At 39.5% G+C, this 21,221-nt stretch overlaps 1 protein-coding gene across 1 annotated transcript in view; it reads left to right on the forward strand.

The window, feature by feature from the left end:
• The window catches only part of Ror1 (receptor tyrosine kinase like orphan receptor 1), a 374,004-nt gene that overhangs the window by 188,541 nt on the left and 164,242 nt on the right, over positions 1-21,221 (forward strand). The window lies entirely within an intron of this gene.

Below are 21,221 nucleotides of genomic sequence, written 5' to 3' on the forward strand. Positions count from 1 at the left end.
CTTGGTGCTTAATGGAGATCTTTCTTAATGTCTTGCCCACACACCTCTGCATCCCTAGGGAGGGCTACTTTCTCACAATCTTGCATGGTCATCATTGTGCCTTAGTGGACTCTGCTGCCATTGAGTGCACACTCAGGGTGTGTCGGATCCTGGGATGATGGTCCAAGCTGTTAAGCTCTCTGAGTCTTCAGTCTCCACTCTTTCTCCTCTGAGTGGCATCTAGTTTATCTGCCTCTATCACCTTTCCTGCTATCAATTTGTTGTGTCTAGTCATTCTGGCCTGGAAAATCTGCTAACTGAACTTGTGAATCGTGTGTCTAGATGGTTTCTGTTTAAAGAACTTGAAGCTTGTTTAAGGAGTCAGAGCTTCAGGATATCAGTCTGACTTGGCTTGCCAGGACAGAGCATCCTGCTCTGGACACTATTTTTGTCAGATATTTGTTTACCTTGTTGGCCAAATGTGATTCCTAGGAACCCATCCAAATGTTGATGGGAATCTCCAAATTACTACTGCCTATGAACTTCTTTTAAGTGAGATTTTGTAAGATCCTCCAGAGGATTCATTCAATTGTTTTTTCTTCACTGCCAGGTCCTGAGTTAAGCATGACTATCTAGACATACAGACCCTGCCCTTGGGATGCTGAAAGTCTAGATGGGTAAGATATGTAGAAATAAATACACTTGAAAAACAGCATAAAGGGGTGGATGGCTGAGTTCTGTTTAGCTCAGAGGAGGGAATGATGTTTACTTGGAAGTATAAAAGAAGAGACAATTTACTCTCTACCTCACTTCTTTATTTCATATATATCTTTCTTTATTTCTCACCTTCCTACATTCAATTAATATTTATGTAGCACCCATTGTATTCCTTGCACTAAAATTACAGTAGTGAATAAGAAAGATGTGTTTCCCATTCTGATTTGAATATCCAAGAATGAATGGAGAAGAGGGGAAGAGGGATGGAGATGGGCATCCCTGTAAGGAGAATCACCAAATGAAAGGACAGAGTGCATTTGGAGTGGGGAGCTATAATTTGGCATGTCTGAGATATGGGGACAATGTTGTAAAGGGCTTTTCATTTTCTGTGAGGACTTTATCTTGTGTGCAAGAGGTGCCCGGAGAGGATTTACCCAAGGGGTTCTTAGAAAAGTATAAACATAGGATGTGTGAATTGTGCTGTGGAAAGTGGTTAGCAGCTGATGAAACCCCAAACACAGTACTTAGAAATTATATGTAATTTTCAACTTCACCTGTCACCCTTAAACTTGGGGTTTCTGCCTCAGTTGCCTAGACTCAACCAGCTTTTATCTGGTTTCTGCCTTTGCTCTTCTTTTCAATGCTGTTCTAGTTCCAAGCAGTCAGCACCTAGAGTAGGTTCAAGAGGCTGCCTGACTCCGGGAATGGTTAATAGATGGTTTTGCTGGAGAATGATTCCAATGGAATTTATTAATGACTGAGTTTATCCCATACCAAAGCAGTTCTTAACCCTCATCGTGAAGACTGAATGTGATAATAAGTGTGGATCAGCCAAATGCCGATGCCTGACCTATAAGCTCTAACTAAACAGCGATTGTTCCTAATCAGACACTCCCTCTTTGCTCCAGGGCTGTGTGCTCTTGGCCTATCCCCACTGGACTGCCAGCTCTTGGACCTGGGAGACAGGAATGTTAACCTTTATATCATACTGACTTTTAATTTAGATTATTTCAACATGTTCTGATGCAGAGACACACACATGCTTTCAGAAAACAGCAGAAATTCAGTTTTAATTTATCATTGCATTTCAGCTGGAAGAAAACCTGAGGGTAGTGTTCTCAGAGGCTTGCACGAAAACAGCATTCTCTTTGCGTTCTCAGTGTCCTCGGTCCCACTTGGCTGGAGCCGCTGCCTCTGGCTTCAGTTAGCTATTTACATTCCTCTATTTTTATATAAATTGTGCTATATTAGCATATTTTTCACACTGTGACCTAGTGTTTCCCAGATCCTTTAAACCAGGCTATTTGTACATTAGTCAACGTCAACGGAAGTAAAATCACAAATTGAGTACAGACTATAGCCCTGCTACATAGCCCACTCCGTCATGCTGAAATGGATCCCCTGTTCTAAGAAGATTTGCTGTGAAATACAGTCTATTTACATTAAGGAGACCTCTGTATATTTAAGGCATAATTGTTTCAGGGCCTTCATTAATTCTTGAACTGCAAGACCTGGATTTTCTTTTCTTGTATCTTTTCTATAACAATGGCAGTCAGAGGGTTCCAACAAAATAACAAATTGGTCCTCATTAAAATGGAGCTGGAAATGGTTTTCTGGTAATGTGCTTTACAAACAATGAGAGAATCTGATGGTAAATCAACTCCAGGACCCAGCTGTCGCGGGGTCCAGGCTGGGAAGCTCCAGGATAAAGGTAGTCTGTATTTTTATGGAAAAATAAAACAATTTTTTACTTTGGTAATTGATGAAATGTGTATCTTGTTATACAAATGTCGAGTTGGAAGAAATCTCAGAATTAAATTAATCTATCCCCCTCCCAGGATAATAATCTCTTCCTCAGTATTTCTGACAGGGGCATCCAATCTCTGCTTGAACACTTTCAGCCATGGAAAGCTCAATCATTAAAAAAAATTCTTGATTAAATACATACAACATACAATTTTAGTGTCATTAGATACATTTCACAATGTTGTGCAGCCATCATTGCTCTCCATCTCTAGAACATTCTCATTCCTCAATTAAATCTCAGAATCCCTTAAAAACAAATTCTCCATCTTCCCACTTCCCATAGTATCTGATAACCACCATTTTACTTTTGACCCAATGAATCTGACAGCCCTACGTACCTCATGTGGGTGGAATTGTGTAGTATTTCATCCTTTTGTGACTTGCTTATTTCTGCAAATGTCATGTCTTCAAGATTCAATCAAGTTGGATCATGTGGTAGAATGTCCTTCCTTTTTAAAATGGAGTAATATTACATTGTATGAATATACCATATCTCATTTATCTATTCATCCATCAGTTTGGATTGCTTTCACCAGATGGCTGTTACAAATACTGCTATGAACAAACATGGTATGCATATTTGAGTCCCTGATTTCTTTCAGGTATACATACTTCAAATCAATTATAGAAGTAAATTTTTGGGTCATATGGCAATTCTATGTTTAATTTTCTGTGAAACAGCCACACTGTTTTCTGCAGTGGTTCCAACCGTTTTTCATTCCCACTAGCATTGCACAAGAGCTACAATTTTTCTACAGCTATGTCAACACTTGTTATTTTCTGTTTTTATAAATCTCTTTGTAATAGGATGATATAGTTTCAAGAACATAGACTTTGACTTTAAAGCCAGGCTCAGCCACATATTATCTAAGTGAATTTGGACAAATTGTTTTAATTTTTCTGAGCCTCAGGGATTTTTTTTAATAGTGTGAGTACTATGGGAGATAATGTTATTCTTACATAATTATGCAGATGAAGAGAGAAAATTCACTGTAAAAATACTTAACTCAGTGTCTAGAATAGTAGGCCTTCAGCAAATAATCGTTCGTGACTTTCTGGTGGTCACTGATTATGCCACTGTGTTTTGAGACTATTCTGATTGTTAGGTTGCCTTCTTCATGTTGAATTAAAACTCTCACTTTGGTATAACTTGCGTGGCAATTCCTCAATCCGCCAGTCTTGATTCTGCTGTTTACAATGTTACAGAGTAAATAATATTCTACTTCCACGTGTCACTTGTCTGATATGGGACGGAAGCCATCAGTCATTCCTTAGTCTTTTGGTTTGGGTCAAACATTCTGGCCTCCTTCAACAGCATGTAAAGTGAGGTGATTTCTAGATTCCTATCATGTTTATCACACAATTCTGGATCTCAGTTTGTCTGATAGAGTAGGGTAACTGGAAATCACAACATCTTTCCCTTGTTTTGGGATTGGTCCCTGACAGTGAGTCTTCGTGAAAGAACAGACGTGTGGATGATAGCAAGTCAGTTCAACAGACTGGAATCTGCCGTGCTCCTGCCCCTCACTGCTTGGGGGCCTCTCCTTCCTCATTGCTCAGTGTGCTTGATGTCTAGAGCGCTAGCTTTTATTCAGTTTAGGGTCAGTTTTATAGCATTTTAAATGTTCTCCATTTCCCCCCTCTCTGGTTATCTCCTGAGGGGGGAACTGGAGGTTACCTAATCCCACACACATTCCTCATGGTGCCACCAACGCCTAGTGGACACGAGGACTGTGCTTTTGAAATAAAATATAGCAGTACTGTTAGACATGGAACTATGTCTTCTGATACAGTCTCGGCAACCACTGAGGATACTGACTGAAGTCTGAGCCTTTTCTATTGTTGAAGTGAACACCTAAAGACTTGCTCAGAAAGGGAAGGGTAGGGTGGGAGGGTTTTTTGGCTGAAACTTTAAGGAGCACTTTGAACTTGGCTTTTCAGACATGAAAGTCTAGGGAGGGCTTCACCATCCTCTACCCTGTCCTGTAATTCATTGAATCTCCAATGCCAAGCTAAATTGCCAGTTTCCAAATTTGCCCTTAGGAGGGTGAATACAGTGCTTTGGAAGTAGTGCTGTTTCTCCAAGTTCCCAAGTATCTGAAAGAATTCTGTGTGTTTCTGATTTACACGCCTCATTCATCTAAATATCTTTTTTATGAGATCTTTGACATCCAAGAAGGCTATTCAGTTATATCATGGACCTTTTTACCATTAAAAACAAAAATCCAAAAATCTCTTTTCCTGAGAAGGGAAGTTGTAATTTTGTCAAGGATAAAATATTCATATGGTGTTTTCTCCTCCTCCAAATCTACTTCCTCATATATTTGTCCTCCCAAGCACATGTCATGTGTTTACAGAAGAAAAGGTACAAGCCAAATTCTCTTCCTTTCTTTTAAAACAAAACAGAAAAGTGAAGGGTTGGGGGTGGAGGTAGATAACTCACTTTGTTGGCATTTTAATAGAGTGCTCTGAATCCTCTAACCTAAGGCACTGTTATAGTCAAAAGGCATGTTGAGACTGTAAAATGAAAGCCTTCTCTTTAGTGAATCCCTGGTGGATTCACTTAATATTGATATACATGAACTCTATGCTGTGGACTTTATGACTTCTGCCTTTAACCACTCAGAACATTGAAGAACCATTAATAGTTCACAACAACTTTTCAGATATCAAGGGTTTCCAGAATGCTCACATGCAGATCATATTTTGCAAAGTCAAAACAAAGTGATCATTTGTTAGTTTGCTTATTTTTATGTATGTGGAATGATACTATACTGCCTTGTGATGAGCACCCCAGTACTGTCATTATTACAGTCCTCCTTATACACAGGGGAAATGTTCTAAGACCCCCAGTTGTACCAAATGTTCTTTTGTTTTATACCAAACCTTATATATTCTGTTTTTTTTTCATATACATACATACCCATGGTAAAGTTTAATAAATTCATCACAGTAAGAGATTTAAAAAAATGACAATTAAGTAGAACAATTATGACAATATACTGTGATAAGTTATGTGACTATGGTCCCTCTCTTTCAAAATATCTTATTAAGTTATACTATCCTCTTCTTGTGATGATGTAAGATATGATGGCTAAGTGATAAGATGAAGTGAGGTGAATGACATAGGTATTGTGGCATAGGTTTAGCAATGATATAAGGGTTACTTGAACACAAGTGCTGAGATACAGTGATAACTGATCTGATAACAAAGATGTCTCTTAAGTGACTAGTGTGCATGTACCATATGCAGCATGGATACACTGGACTATAATATGATTCACATCCAGTATGGGAGGAAGTGGGATATTGTCAGATTTTTATCACACTACTCAGAATGATGTGTAATTTAGAACATATGAGTTGTTTATTCAGAGAAGTTTTCACTTCTTAGTATTTTCAGACTAAGTTTTCATGGTATTTTCAGACTATGGTTGACCACAGATAAATTAAACCTCAGAAAATGAAATTGCTGATAAGGACTACTGTACCTGGTGGTATAATAAACTAGCCAATCACCAGGTGAATGTATCCATGCTCCTCAGCATCTTCCATGTCTAATTTGGGTTGTGGTGGGTTTATCTGTGCAAACACCACTTTTTTTTGCATTAATTGCTTTCTATTTGCCACCTCGGGAAACTGGAAAACAAAAGGAGTTAATAATTTTGAGCTTCTTTGAGGAGAGGAAAATGAGGCCTGGGAGTGTTTTTACAACAAAGAGGATCACTGTTAACCTTTAAGGGTGTAAGAAAAGCCAGTGGACCATCACAACAGGCTTGTCATGGAATGTGATTAACTTTCTCTCTTCTATCACCATTCTTGCTTGATTAATTCTACTAACATTTCACATTTAAATGTGGATGAAGAACACAATATGATAGTAGGAAAAGAGAATGTAAATAGTAATGGTCTGTCCATTGTGATCAAAATTCTCTGACCTTATATTTTAACTTAAAACTTTCAGGGAGAATTTCTTTTGGTACATTTTCTTTTGTTTGATGAGCTTTGTAAAAAAACACAGCCCATGTGTATGTCAGACAGCTTATAATTGTTATGATTTGGATGTGAGGTGTCCCCTAAAACTTGTATGTGAGACAATGCAAGCAGGCTTAGAGGAGAAATGATCAGGTTAGGAATGCCTTAACTCAATCTGTGAATTAATCTCCTGATGGGGATTAACTGAGGGGTAACTAAAAGCAGGTAGGGTGTGGCTAGAGGAGGTGGGTCATGGGGGGGGTGCCTTTGGTGTATGTATTTTATATCTGGCAAGTGGAATCTCTCTTTACTTCCTGATCATCATGTGAACTGATTCCCCCTGCCAGACTCTTCTGCTATGATATGCTGACTCACCTCAAGCCCCAAGGAAGGGAGCTGTTTGTGGACTTAAATCTCTGAAATGATAAGCCCCCAAATATAAACTTTTCCTCCTCAAAAATTATTCTTATTTGGTCTTTTTGTCACAGCAGCAAAAAAAGCTGACTAAAACAATAATCTAATATGTTAAATGCAGAGGATGGATCCAAGATCTGTGATAGGTCATTTATGTCTTATAGCCTTCATCTCAGGGTATTTGTATTTAAAGATATTTACACACATTTGTCGCCAAAAGTTTTAGTGATCGTTTCATTAGAAGCCACTATAGAGCAGGAGAAAGAACTATGAGTTCAAACCTTAATTGGCCCCTTGATAGCAATGACATTGGGCACATCAATCTTTAATCCTTGGTTTTTGTCATCACTAGCAGGAATAACAACAGTTTGACAATTTTTTTGTGAAAATCTTTAAATGTGCTTTGCAAACTAAAATTGATATATGAAATACTATTAGTATGATTATTCTAATTAGTATAATATTTGCTGAGTTCTCTCACTATCTTTCTCCTGCTCATTATCATTATAACTTGTACTACTTAGCTCTTTGTCACTGTTACCAAATTACCTGACAAGAACAACTTAGAGGAGGAAAAGTTCTATTTTGGACTCACAGGTTTAGAGGTTCAGTTCATGGCCAGCTGACTCCATTGCTCTGGGTCTGAGGTAAGGCAGAACATCATAGCTGAGGGGTGTAGCAGAGAAAACTGCTTAGCTTGATAGCCAGGAAACTGAGAGAGCAAGTGAGGTGCTAGGAACAAAATATAACACCAAAGGCATGCCCCCAGTGACCTGCTTCCTCCAGCCACACTTTGCCTGCCTAATGTTATCACCCAGAACAATAGTCCTTTCAAATTATTAATTCCTCAGGTGGATTAATCCACTGATTAGCCTATAACTCTCATAATCTAATCATTTTGCCTCTGAACATTTCTGCATGGTCTCACACATGAACTTCCAGAAGATGCTTCATATCCAAACAGTAACATTCTATGCTTCATCAAACTGTAAGCCATTAATATAAGTCTTACACCTCCAGACCCATGTCCTCTTCTTCTTACCAGTGAGTCAGAGAGGGCAATTATTAGGATATGACAATGAGCATTCAAAATAAGCAAAAATGAATATGTATCAAATACAATGGACTGTTTGCCGTTCCCCAAATTCACAGTCCCTGGGACAGAAAGGCTTTTTGTCTACATAGGTAATTGCTACTTATCTTGCAAAACTCAACTTGAAAGTCAACATCCCTTGGCCACCTTTGCTGATAATTTTCTGTTTTCTTCCTACATGCTCTGAGGAAGTGCTCTTCCTCTGAGATCCCAGAACACCCTGAGCAAAGAAACACCTGAGAACACTTTTTTTAAAAAATGCCCTAATTTTGCACAGAATATGACATTTTTTTAAGTACAAAGGGATATTCAGTAAAAAGTAATTAAGTCTTCTTACCCATGACTTGCTACCAGTTTCCCTTCTCAGATGAAGACACGGTTCCTAATTTGGGGGTTTCAATTTATAAATATTTTGTCAGAATATATTTTTATATATGTAAGAAATATATACATATACCTGTTATATTATGAGCACACAAGCTCAGAAACCAAACTAATCATTTGTTTTTACCAGATTATTTTTCTATACATACAATTAGTACTTGACTTTATTTTTTAAGCTAATGTTATATTTTGGTGACTGTTCTAAATCAATATATACAGAGTTTCCTTTTTTTTTTAATCCTTTATCTCAGTCACATCTTATTTCATTGTGAATTTGGGGTAGCCATAATCAGATCCCTGTGGTTATTTCTAATCTTTTTCTATTGTAAACAGTAATGCAACTAAATATTATACTGATATTATTTCATACATGTTTGAGTGTATCTGTAGGATTAAATTCCTAGAAGTGAAATTGCTGTCCATACAGTATTTGTATTTTAAATTTTATAGATATTGCCAAGTTGAATCATTTCATACTTCTGCCAAGACAAGGATTCCCATTTTTTCATATCTTTCTCAACAGAGTGAGCTATCAAAGTTTTTAAAATTTCCAATGTGATTAGGGGAAAAATACCATCTCATTGACGTTTTAATTTACATTTATTATCAGTGAGCTTAACATGTTCTCATGGTTTAGTCTGTAAATTGCCAATTTGTCCCCTTTACACATTTTTGGACTTTTTTACTTGCTGAAGTATAGGTGCTTTTGCTTACTGTATTCTGTCAACTAGCCCTTTGCCCTTTGAGTTGCAAGATTTTTTTCCTTCTGAGTTTGTCCTATGACATTATTTTCACTTTTTCCTCATAGAATCTTTTTAATGTAGTTCATTTTATCATCTTTTTTTTTATGGCTTTGAGATTTTTTGTGCCAAACATTGAAAAACCCTTTGCATTACAAGGTTGCTAAATAACCTTCTCCCACATGCTAGGGATACAGTTGCTTGCTGGGGACCTTGGAACAGCAGGTCAGGACAGCTGTGGACAGTTTACAGGGCACGTGAAGAAAGGTCTGCCATTGAGGAAGTCCTCTTACTGAATGATCTCACAGGGGGACTAGGACTGTGAACTCAGGGGGAGGCAGAAAAACAAAACCCACCGTGCTACTTTGCTCTCCCAGTCCTTTCCATCATCCCCCCCGCCAAATTCCCCCGATCACTTTGGTCATCCTTGACTGAAAATGGATGTCCGCCTTCCAGAGGCGGAGGCTATATAGCCTTCTCTGAGCGGAGGAACTAAGAGCATTATCTTATCTGCTGGAGATCAAGTTGCCCATCTTGGTAGGCGACACACATGAGCAGACAGGCCCCCTCATCCATCATGCACAAGGCAGCCTTGGTGTTCCCGTTCATTGCTGTTGACTACAAAGGTCTCCGGAATTGGTGCCCTTTGACAGCTCTGGGAGCAGGAAGAGCCTCCCTTTTCACATGTGACTGGCTTTTTGACAAATCTGAAGCAAGGCCTTGCATTTTTGTGGAAAATTCCCATGATTGCAGCCTTAAACACCTAGTTTGCCTGAAGGCTACAGGTAGGGATGCCTTTCATTTCAGAGGTAGATAGTGACCAACATATTTTCATATTTGAAAATCAAAACAGTCAGACTGTTGGCCTACTGATGGCCAATGGAAAGGTAGAGTCATAAAATTAATTACATGGAAAATTATTTTTCTTTCTAGTAATAGTATGGAACAAAGTATATTGGGTGAGGAAATGCTAAGTCACCAAGTTTGAATAGCAACTGTTATTGGTTGAGCTCTGAGTATATGCATGTGAGGATTCCATTCTTTCCAGATCTTTGATCAAATGAGATCCTGTACTCTTGCCTCTTAGGTTTGAACAGATGGTCCTGTCAGATGGGGTTGACTTACTCCCGTTGGCAGTTCCCTTGGTGCTTCACAGCATTAAAAGGAAATACAGCTCTCCTTTTGCCTTTAGTTTCTCAAACTTATTTCAGAGTAAGAACAAGAACATTTGAAATCTGATCCATTTATTTAGTGGGAAGAATGAGAACTTTGGAATGAGAAAGACTCATTTAAATCCTATCATTCTATGACTTTGGACTACTTCTTAACCTCTTTGAACCTTAGAGTACTTGTCTGTAAATGGGTGTGTATTACCCACAAATAATTTGGTGTAACAACTCACTCCAAAATCTAGCGGTTTACCATGGCCATTTGTTTAGCTCATAAGTCAGTGGTTGGTGTTCTCTCATCTAGTGTTAGCCAGAGAAGTCTTAAGGCCAGTGAAGATTCAGTGGTGGAGAAATAGACTCTGTCTCCTCATAGGAGGAGATGCAAAAAGACCTGAGTGCACAGAGGGGTGAGTTGTGGCCCTTTTACAATCTACCATGCTACCTTAGAGGAATAAATATGATGATAAACAGAGAGTGTCACTATTGTATCCCAGAGCCATTCAGAATCATTAGTTGAGGATCGACCATTTGTCCACTGAACGGTTGATACTGTGAGTAATGTTCAGATAAATACAACCTCACCTCCCACTTCAAGTAGCTTTCAATCTGCGTAAAAAAGATGAACACTCAAGCAATTGTATGCTACCTTACAATGTGCAAAGAAGGGTCTTAAAGGAAGAATAGATAAAATAATATAGGATTTCAGAAGAGGGAGAGAGATCAAGCCTCTGGGAAGGGATTTTGGTCTCAACTTAGGCTCTGCTTAATGTTTCCCTGTATTTAATTCTAATTATTGATCTCCCCAGGCTATCAATAATGACACAGTGCAGGAAACCCCAGTTCAGACAGATGAAGCATTTTAAACTGGAGCAATTTGAGGCGAATTAAGTATTTGAAAATTGCCAGCCATCTAGATTCTACACGCCCAGGCTAATATGGTTGGAGAAAAACCATCTTACTATCTTGCAGGTTAATAGTAATCCTCCTAAATTTACCTCTCTGATTAAAATAATTTTCACTAATCTAGGAGACCCTCAATCCCATTAACTTAAATACTTGATTTCTAGGGACAGCCAGAAGGTACAAATTACACTTTCAATAGATCTTTTTTCTTTTTTTTTCTGAAAATAGTTCCCTTTTTTTTTTCTCCCCTCTTTCTCTTATTCCTCACATTTTGGAACTTTGAAATGATTGCATTAACAGTGTGCTAGAGGGGTTAGAAAAAAAAATAACCCTACAACTGGGGAGGGGGCCTCAGCAGAGGTGTAGAGAGCCTGAGCAGAGGCAGGATTGGGTGAGGGGAGGTCATGGATATGTTCTTCTGGCAGCTGATGACATGTCAGGGGACCTTAGGCAAGTTCTCCTCCCGAGTCTGGGTTTCTTCAAATCCAACCAGGGTATGATTATCTTGGGCCTTGATCCTTCACACGTGGAGTCATGAGCTAATAAAGTCTGTTCTGTGTACCGATTTTCTTGAAAGGAAAAGTGCTACCTAAATACAAGGTACTTGTATTCCTGGAAGGTGCTTGGAATCTTAATAGCTTTCTCAACTGCGTCCAAAGTGGGCTTCTCTTTGTAACTGCTTTAAGTGGCTGAGAATCAAGGCTGAAAAGAGTTTTGTTTCTCCCTCCTTCTGTGCCTTGAGTGAGATTTCCACACATTTTTAGAGTGTGCCCAATTTGACCATTTAATGAAGGGCTCCACAAACATTGAGAACCTGTGTAACTTAGACAATGGTTAAGACAACAATGCACTGCTCTTTATAGGATCATAATTTTCCAACTAAAATATATTTAGCTAAATCAATGGTCAACTAATTAAGGAAAACTTCAAGTTGAACAGCAACATTTGGCTTTGAAAGACATTGTAGGGGTCCTCATTCTTAATCTTGGTGAATAGTCCTTGAGCTACCTCAGTATTGAGGTTCTGCCCACGTAGTGTGCCTCTTCCCTTTCCCCTAGATTCTTAAATTATATTAAACATCTCTGTATTAATTTTTTTCCCAGTCATATAATTTTTTAAGTTTTGTGGTCCTGGTAGTTTGCACAAAACCATGCTAGGCTATAGATGAAGTAGCTTTCACCTAGGGAGATTCAATAGTTTAGAGATAAAGGTCCAAGAATCTATATTTGTTTAACATGCTTCTTGACTAGGCTTGGGAATCACTGCATCAAACACCCTTCACGCTGTATCTGTGGTGAATAAAATAGTCTTTTCGCAACACTTAGGGGCGACTTTGCTGAAGGATTACCATTTGTTGGGGCACTGAACTCATCTTCAGAAATTACCCAGTTACGTTTCATAACAAACCTGTAAGGTCATTCCTCATATACCCATTTATGAATGAGGAACTGAGGATTGGAAGTGTGGAGTCACTTGCCCAAGGTCAAAAGCTAAAACTGACCCCTTGTCCCACCGCCGTGCTGACTCCCATCTCTCCTAGTCCAGGCTTCCAAAAAGTTAAGGCAGGCGCAATAGATGCATAAGATGTGATCCTTGCTCTCAAGAAACTGACCATGTAATCAGAATCAAAGGAAGACACTTGCAAATGACCAAAAGGAAAATTGTAGAGCAGAAGATTAGGGCAATTCTAGGTTTTTCAGTGGTAAGCAGAATATCACTGGATTAGTAAGTTTATCTTATTTTTGTTGAACTGCAGGTTGTTCTGCTGTGACTCAAATATAGTGTGAAACAGAAAGAAGTACCCTTCTGTGTGAGATTCCAACTTGAGATTTTATTGATGTCAGCCTTGCATTTTTTCAAGGAGATGGAATCTGTACATAAAATATTCTTTTTGTGGGGTTGGGGTATAGCTCAGTGGAAGAATGCTTACTTAGCATGCTTGAAGCCCTAAGTTCAATCCCCAGCACCACAAAAATAAATTCTATTTCACATATTCTGTTTCATCATTGATCTAGTAGGCTGGAAGAGAAATCATTTACCTTCACATTGTACTATGTTGAATGGGCATTTATTTTCTCTCCTTTGGAGGAGACAACTATAAATTAGAAAGGCAAAAGGGACTGAAAGTTTAGAAGTTTTTAGACAAGTATATTAGACTAATTTTCCATTTTCAGAAGATATTTATATTTCTAGAAAGAAAAAAGCATAAAAGACTCAGTTTAGGTTGAAGAATCAATTTAAGAAGTATGTAGGGCTAGGGCCTAATGACTATGATTGGAGCAGACATCCCATATTTCCAATAGAAACCTCTTTGGAGCACCAAATCCTGCAAAGACAGTCATGTGATTAGGATGGGTGAAGATGTCTAAGATGACAGTCTTTCCAAGGGCTGAAATCCCACCAGGTCTGGGTTCATTGTTCATTTATTGGACTATCCTGTTTTGTTCAAAGGAAGGGATTAGATTACCAAAGCCCTTCTGTCTGTCTAAACAACAAACAACGTGAAGTTCCTCTTGACCAAAGCCTTTGGTCAATGCTGGATCCTCCAAATTTGTACTAGCCTTTCCCAATCCCATACATCCCTCACAGCATTTATCATGCTGTATTTTAATACTCCGTATGCTTCTTTGTGTGCCTACCAGACCTGAGCTCCATGAAGTAAGAACTGTCTTGGTTTTGTTCACCATTATATCCCAACACCTAGCTAGCATAGCACTTATCTATCCTGGAGTAGAGAGGCACTCAGTAAATATTTGCAGAATGGATAGTTAGATGGATCAATGAACAAACAAATGAACTTAATAGCATTAAACTCCAGGCAAACAAAAAGTGGTATTTTCTTCCCCTCCCCCAAACTCTTTCTGACCATTTGTTTTGCAAACTCTGCTAATATACTATGGCTTTAGGGGATACCCAGTGCATCTTAACTCCATTCTCATTGTGTATGGCACTTAAAACTAAGACCTCGTTCATTTTGCAAGAGTCAAGAATGAATTCTCAGGCTGTGATGGAATGGCATCGATGAAAGCATCTTTCTTGAGTCCCTTGTTTCTTTTGAATGACGTGTGGCTTTGAAATGGCTAGAGAAGATTACTAGGTGGTGGGTTTTTTTATTACAAAATGGATTAAAGAATATGAAATGAAAGTGTACATAGGTCATAGAAAGGGGACATGAAATGGCACACCCCATAAGACAAAGACAGATGACACAGCAGAAGGAGTAAGAAGGAAAAATCGCCAGGGGGCACTTTGGACAGGAAGAGTGCATGAGGAAGGAGGGTCACGTGAAAAGAAGGGTGAAAGTGTGAAGTTTGTTAATGTCATTAGAAACCCAAGGTGCCCGCCACAGCTGAAAGGAAATGAAATGGAGCCTCTGTAGGGAGATAAGACCGATTTCCAAGCTAAGCATTTTTCAACATGCTTTCTATCATATCACTTTATCTTGGCCAGAAATAAACTAATTCTTATATTTCACTAAGCATCTGCAACCAGGGTGAGTGAGACCCTGCTGACTTTGGGCTCACTCCCTTGACTCCCTGGGGAAGATCAAGATTAGAGCCATTTGGAAAGTTCTGTTAGGACTTCTCATTATCCCTAAGGAGATCCTGCCTCCTCAGGAACTAGCTTTTTGTCTTTAAGGAAAAAAAAAATCAAAACAAAAAAACCTAAAGAACTAGAAATCTCTGGATTGAAAAAATTGTTATTGCTGTAGTTGAGTGAGGTCATTATTGAGTTATTTGTACTAATATGCCACAGCTTTTCTAATACACAGCCCCCCCCCCCCAATCCTGGAGCAATCTTTTGAAGGAGTGATCTCCTTTTCCTCCAAATGGCATATGCATTCTTCCTCAGGATTGCCTTAGGACCCGCCGCCTTTCTGTTGTACCTCTCATCACATACTTATTTTTAGCACCAAGGCTTATATAAAATCTTCAACATACATCCCAAGAGATTTGCTTATTATTGTTTTTTTTGCATATAACTCCTTCCTTCTGTGGTCCATTTCCTTCTTAACAAAATAAGTAATTTATCACAGAAGTCTGTGGGTGGATTCGTCACAGTTTCATTAGTAATAGAAAAATGGAAACCTCCAAATGTCAGAGGTGAACGGGTAAACAAACCATCATACTATGGTGTATTAGTCAGCAATGAAAAGGAACACTATTGACACATTCAACAAATTGGGTGGATCTCAAGGGCATGATGCCCAGTGGAAAAAGCCATTTTAAAAAGGTCAAGAACTATATGAATCCATTTATGAACATTTTGGAAGCAACAAAGTTAGAGATAGAGAGAGGTCCAACCAACTGTTGCCACGGGTTAGGCATGATTAGGAGGGACAAGGGTAGGACTGTTGGGGGAGCATGAGGGAGACCTCTGTTTGAGGAGATATCATTATATTGATTGCAGAGCTGGTTACATGAATCTTCCCATGTGATAAAATGACAATATATTGGAATGATGTTAGATTCCCGGTTTTGACGACTGAGAGAAACTGGACATAGGGAATTAATCTCTCTGTCTTCACATATCCATTTTGGTATCGCATGGAGACTCTTCTCTGCATCTTACCCAAGTCCTGAGTAGACTGCTAAAGTCCTAGCTGCCTCCGTGGACCTTAGGGAGAACTGTTTCTAACCCTTCCCAACGATGGAGCAACTCTCCTAGGCTCTAGTACAGCTTCAGTCAGGAAGCTCAGGTTTTCCCCTAGCCTAGGGCTACATCTTTGATTTTTAAAAGAGCATTAAAACAGCCCCAGGGCAGAGGCTCTGCAAGGCAGGGGCACCTTCCCCTCCACAGCACTGGGTTCTTCCTCTTCCTTTTCCATATCTGTGAAGTTCTCTTTCTTTTGATCTCAGCTTTGTACCACATTATTTCTCTTGATTTTATTTGGTATTCTAGTCTGGCTGGGGAGGGGTGGCTGGCTAGGTGGATGGAGAGGCTTGTCTGTCAACTCCTGCTGTTGTCTGGTCTCTCTGTGTCCCTGTATTCCTCCCCGCTAGACTGGGCAGTTATGGAAAGTGTTAGGGACCAGGTCAGCCTTTTTTTAAAAAAATCCTCATTGTTATGCAGAGAAAGTGCCCCTCCACGTTTGTAGAATGAATGAGCAAGTGAATCTCTATAGTTCATGGAAGAGAACCCAGGTATGATAGTTTTCCAGTGAAGTAGCTATCAAGAACACAGATGATTTTTTAAATTCACTTTTAAAATGTGGGTCATGGTGCTTTGTGTAGCATAATTCCTTTAAATACCAAGGGTGCATATGATCCCTAAGTTTAATGTAATAGATTCGAAGAAGAAAGTTTCTCTAAACGAAAAAACAAGGCATTTAAGAGTGAATCAAGAATATTTTCTCTCCCACCTTTATGTTTTCTGCCTTTTTTTTTTTTTTTTGATTTTAGAATTAGCGAACCAAGAACTGACAGAGGGAGGAGTTTAGTCTCTGGTCCTGGTTTTCCATTCCTGTTCTGTGGAGCTGAGAATAACACAGGGGACTTCTGGGGCTGCAGGGACTTCAGCCAGAGGCCAGAGGGCCTGTACTTGGGTGCACTGTCTCTGTCTCAGGCTGCTTGGGTTTCATCAAAGTGCCCTACCCACCCATAATCTGAGAAGGGGAACCTTGTAATCTCTACCTCAGGTTCTGTAGGGGTCATAAAAATGGAGATAATATTGGCCCTTTCCTCAGAGAATCTTTAAGAAGATCACTATACACAGCAGAACTTCTCAGACACTGAGAAAACCTGGGTACCTTTTGTTCCTTTTTTAGGTTTTTGCTTTCTTTCCTTTCCCTTTTTTTAGGGAGATGGGGGGGGGAGTTCTCACTGTCTGTGCATAATACTTCAAATTTTCAGATATTTTGAATTTTATTCAAGAAATAAATGTGTTTGTTACATGTTCAATAATTGTGCTGATTATAAAATAATCACTTGTCTTACCAAAACAAAAAGCAAGAAATGACTTCATAAGTGGCATGGTTGAGTAATGCAGCAGAGGGTTCAGGTTTAAGGACTGGACCATCTTTTTGTGACGGTCTCAATAATTTCATTTAGAGATTATACCAGAAATCCATATTGGAAGTCCCTGAGGATGATGATGTCACTGTGGACATTGAACAGGGTGTTTTCCATTCCTGACTATCCCACATAGGTGTGGAAGACTCTGACTCTCCTCTCTCCCCAGTAACTACAATGAGGCCCCAGAGTGGAGAGGACCCCTCATTCAGGGCCCAACTGTGTGGGTAATTGTGAGACTAGGGCTGCTGCAATGCCCCGGCCCTTTGACCCTCTTTACTGTGGGGAGTGGGGTTTTTTGCCCTTTGAGGCAGACAGACTCTTACTCAGATAGGCCCAGGGTTATGGTGATTTACCAGGTGTAGGTAGGCTTCCCAGTGAGGTTCTCAGGAGAGGAAGGAACCAAAGTTAGAGGCTTCACCAAGGGACATCTGAAATACCACTGCCCACCAGAGATCTCCAGGTCTTCAGCATCGCTGCCTCTTGCCCTCTCCAAGAAGCCCAAGCAGAGCAGGGAAATGTGCCCCTTTTGTGGGTCTGATCCCTGCTGCTTGGAAATTCCTTGAGTGTGTCAGAACTCAGCCCCGAGGACACCTATCCTGTCTTACGGTTGCAGGCAGAAGAAAATGGAGCTCAGGGAGAAGCTGGCTTGTCTTCATTTCCAAGCCGTTTGTAGGTCCTGGCTCTGTCATGGAACTGTGATTTTGGCAAAGCCACTTGACTACTGTGGGCCTCACTTTCTTCATCTGTACAATGAGGACATTGTATAACATAATTTTTTAAAATGTTAAAGTCTTGGAGGCTTTCACAACATTTGAATAATTTTTTTTTAATTTTTTTTATTTGTTCTTATTATACATAATAGTAGAATGTATTTTGACATGTATACATGTAATTTCTCATTCTTCTGGTGTTATATGATGTAAAATTATATTGGTTCCTTTAAATGAATTTTATAAATAAAAGTGGAATTATTCCTGTTGAAGGAGGATCCAGAACCTGTTCTTTTCTCCTTTATATCCTCTACTGTACCACTATAATGCTGTCTCTACAAAATTCTATGTGTGTCAAGAATGTAGTTTGCTAAGTTAAATCCAAGTCCCAGGATCTGGACTTTGGTCAAGAAAGGTGCTGGTACAGCCATTTTTGTCCACCTAGCCTTCGTGTCCTCTGGGCTGACCACTCATCTTGTGAGTATGTTGTGCCTTTGTAACAACCTCAGGCATCTCTGGATCAGGGATGCAAGATGTGGCATGGTTGGGTGTATCTTGGAAGAGCTTCCACATTCTGTGGACATTGAACTTCTACCTGCCAAATGCTGAAATGAACCAGTAATTCTTTTGGAGAGCATAGACTTTCATCATTGAGGAGGATTCAAGGCTTATATATTTTTTTCTTTCTTTCAAATAACACTCCCACTGTTCAGGCTTAAATACCAAAACCGTATGGTTTGCAGAATCACTGCCAAAAAGTCAATCATCAGAGAAACTGCAAAGATAATAGCTCCTATTGATCAAATCAGAAGAATAGCTTTTGAGGTTTGCTCTCCTACGGAGGTTGAGAAAGATAAGGGCTGAAGTTTTCTAAAACATACTTGATTTGCTTAAATTGGATAAAACCACATATAAACACTTAAGTTCCTAGAGAACTGGTGACCAATTCAGGAAAACCTCACAAAACGAAAAGATTGGCTTGGATTAGTGAAGCATGTGAAATACAGTCTTTTAAAGAGCATGACGAATGCATTATTTCAAACACAGTGACATAGCAGCTAACTGAGTATGTCCATGTGGAGGATGGTTACTGTCTGCCTTGCTAGACAGAAAAGAAGTCACAAGTCCTCACTCGAAGCTGGGCGTTGTGCAGGATCTTATTGGTTCATTAGAAAATTTAAAGTTGGTTGCAATCCTGTGAGGTGGCTTTTATTGTCTCCATTTTATAGACGAGAAAGTAGATATCAAAGATATCAAATAACTGACTCACAATCACAAAATTCATAAGCAGAAGAAATTGCTATTTAAATGTAGGTGTGTATTTCCATTGAATATTCTGCTGTCTCCATTAATTTGCTATTAATTAAAGCAAGAGCTAGAGAGGCTACTAGTCTGATAGGAAATATACTTGGAAATGGTTCATCTTTTGCCAGAATGAGAATGGTAGAGGCGTTCAGTCCACCAGTGGATCCTACAGAGTCAAGACTGGTGGCCATGAAATTAATGTAGTTCAAGTTGAGGTGTGCTCAGTTTTTCTTACCTGAACTTCAGCCTTTCAGGAAAAAAAAAATTTAAACATCATTTTGTAAGACAGAATTATTGATATTAAAATTTATATTTTTACATTAATAGCCAGCCTTTCTTTTAAGAATGGTTTCAGAAAATAATACTTTCTAGTTATTATTCATATTTTAAAATATTTTATGTTTTTATTGTCATTTTATCTGAGAAAGCTGAACATATGGTTATCTAAAGCAATCAATCCTGAGGCTGAGAACAAAATTCCTCAGAATCAGCACAATCCATTAATGAGCTTGCAAATTGGAATTATCTTTTCCATTGCCCAAGAACTGAGTGGTAATTAGCGTCCAGGGACAGGTGGAGAACAATTTCACTGTTAGCATTTCCAAGAATCCATTCATTTGTCATCGGTCCCAAATTACATTCAATCAGCAATTTCAAACTCGGGTTGGAAAAAACCAAGTGACATACAGCTAAATTTCTATGAAGTTCATACTGTAAAATGAAACTTGTATTTCTGGCAGTTTAGCTGTGAACAGCAGTAAGACGAAGCTATGAAAATATTGAATGTAAATTCTGTGTGAGTCTGCCTGAATCCCACTTCTTTCTCACCCTGTGCCTCCTTGCCTGAAATGCCACTCCTTCTGCCATGCTTCTGTTCCCAAGCTCTGCTCCCTGAAATCTGGGTATCTGAGTGCTCCATGAGCCTTTTTGGAAGACAAGTTACCATCCTCTGTGACACTGCAATCAAGGATTGACAGGCTTGAAGGAGCCAGAGCTGGTAGCCGCAGGATGGGAGTCAGGGTGGACTTGCAGTTGAGTCAGACATGGAGGGCCCCCAAATGTAACATCCCTTGCATGAAATCCCCATCTAAGGACAGGGGCAGATAGAAACACTGCCTGCCACTGTGATTTTGTGTTAAAACTTTTATCGACTTGGGTCTATTTTTCTGTTTGTTTTGATGTTTGGGAATTTTATGAGATGTAAGATCCTGCCATGCTGTCATCTGCCTGAAGGTCCCCCTCAATCACTCTGCTGTTTCTGGCTCAGGATGTAGGACAGGTGCCACCGTGGGTAGGGAGGGTCTGGGTCATTTGTCCACTTTCTATCCTACCTGTTTCTAGCTGGGGAAGCAAGAAACTAAGGTGGTCTGCCCAAACCCAACAACCCCTTTATCTCTGCTGCGTGTGGCAGGTAGGCACACTGGAAGTAGCCTTTGCAAGGTCTCAGTGGGTAAACATTTTGTCCCTGGCAACGTTCAGTCAGTGATAAGGATGTGTACCTTCTAAGATCATTTGGCAAATGGTTACTGTCAGTAAATAAGGAAAAGTAGAGAGCGCATTTATCTCTGTGAAAAAGTGAAGTCCAAGGTAAGATCAGAGAAAATGTCTAGTTTCATAGACTCAAGTATTAGACAGCAGTACAGTCAGACAGACCTGGATTTGAATTCCAGTTCTTCCACTTACTCAAGCTCATCTTGTGTTCCAAACCAGACCCATTTTTAGTGGTTATCTAGAGAAACTCTTTTCCTTACCTTGGCACTTTAAGTCAAGACAAATGAGAGCTAAGCATTTGAACATTTGTGATAACTACACTTAAAAGGTGATTTTCAAAACCACCATCAATTAGAACAAACATGTGTTGAAAAGACTACAGGAGATGCCAGGCCCAACAGGTAAAAAGAGCCATAAGAGCTGGTGTGGTGGTGTATGCCTGTAATCCCAGTAGCTCGGGAGGCTGAGGCAGGAGGATAGCAAGCTCAAAGCCAGCCTCAGCCACTTAGTGAGGCCCTAAG

The sequence above is a fragment of the Ictidomys tridecemlineatus genome, chromosome 11 (assembly GCF_052094955.1).
Source record: "Ictidomys tridecemlineatus isolate mIctTri1 chromosome 11, mIctTri1.hap1, whole genome shotgun sequence".
Classification (NCBI taxonomy): domain Eukaryota; kingdom Metazoa; phylum Chordata; class Mammalia; order Rodentia; family Sciuridae; genus Ictidomys; species Ictidomys tridecemlineatus.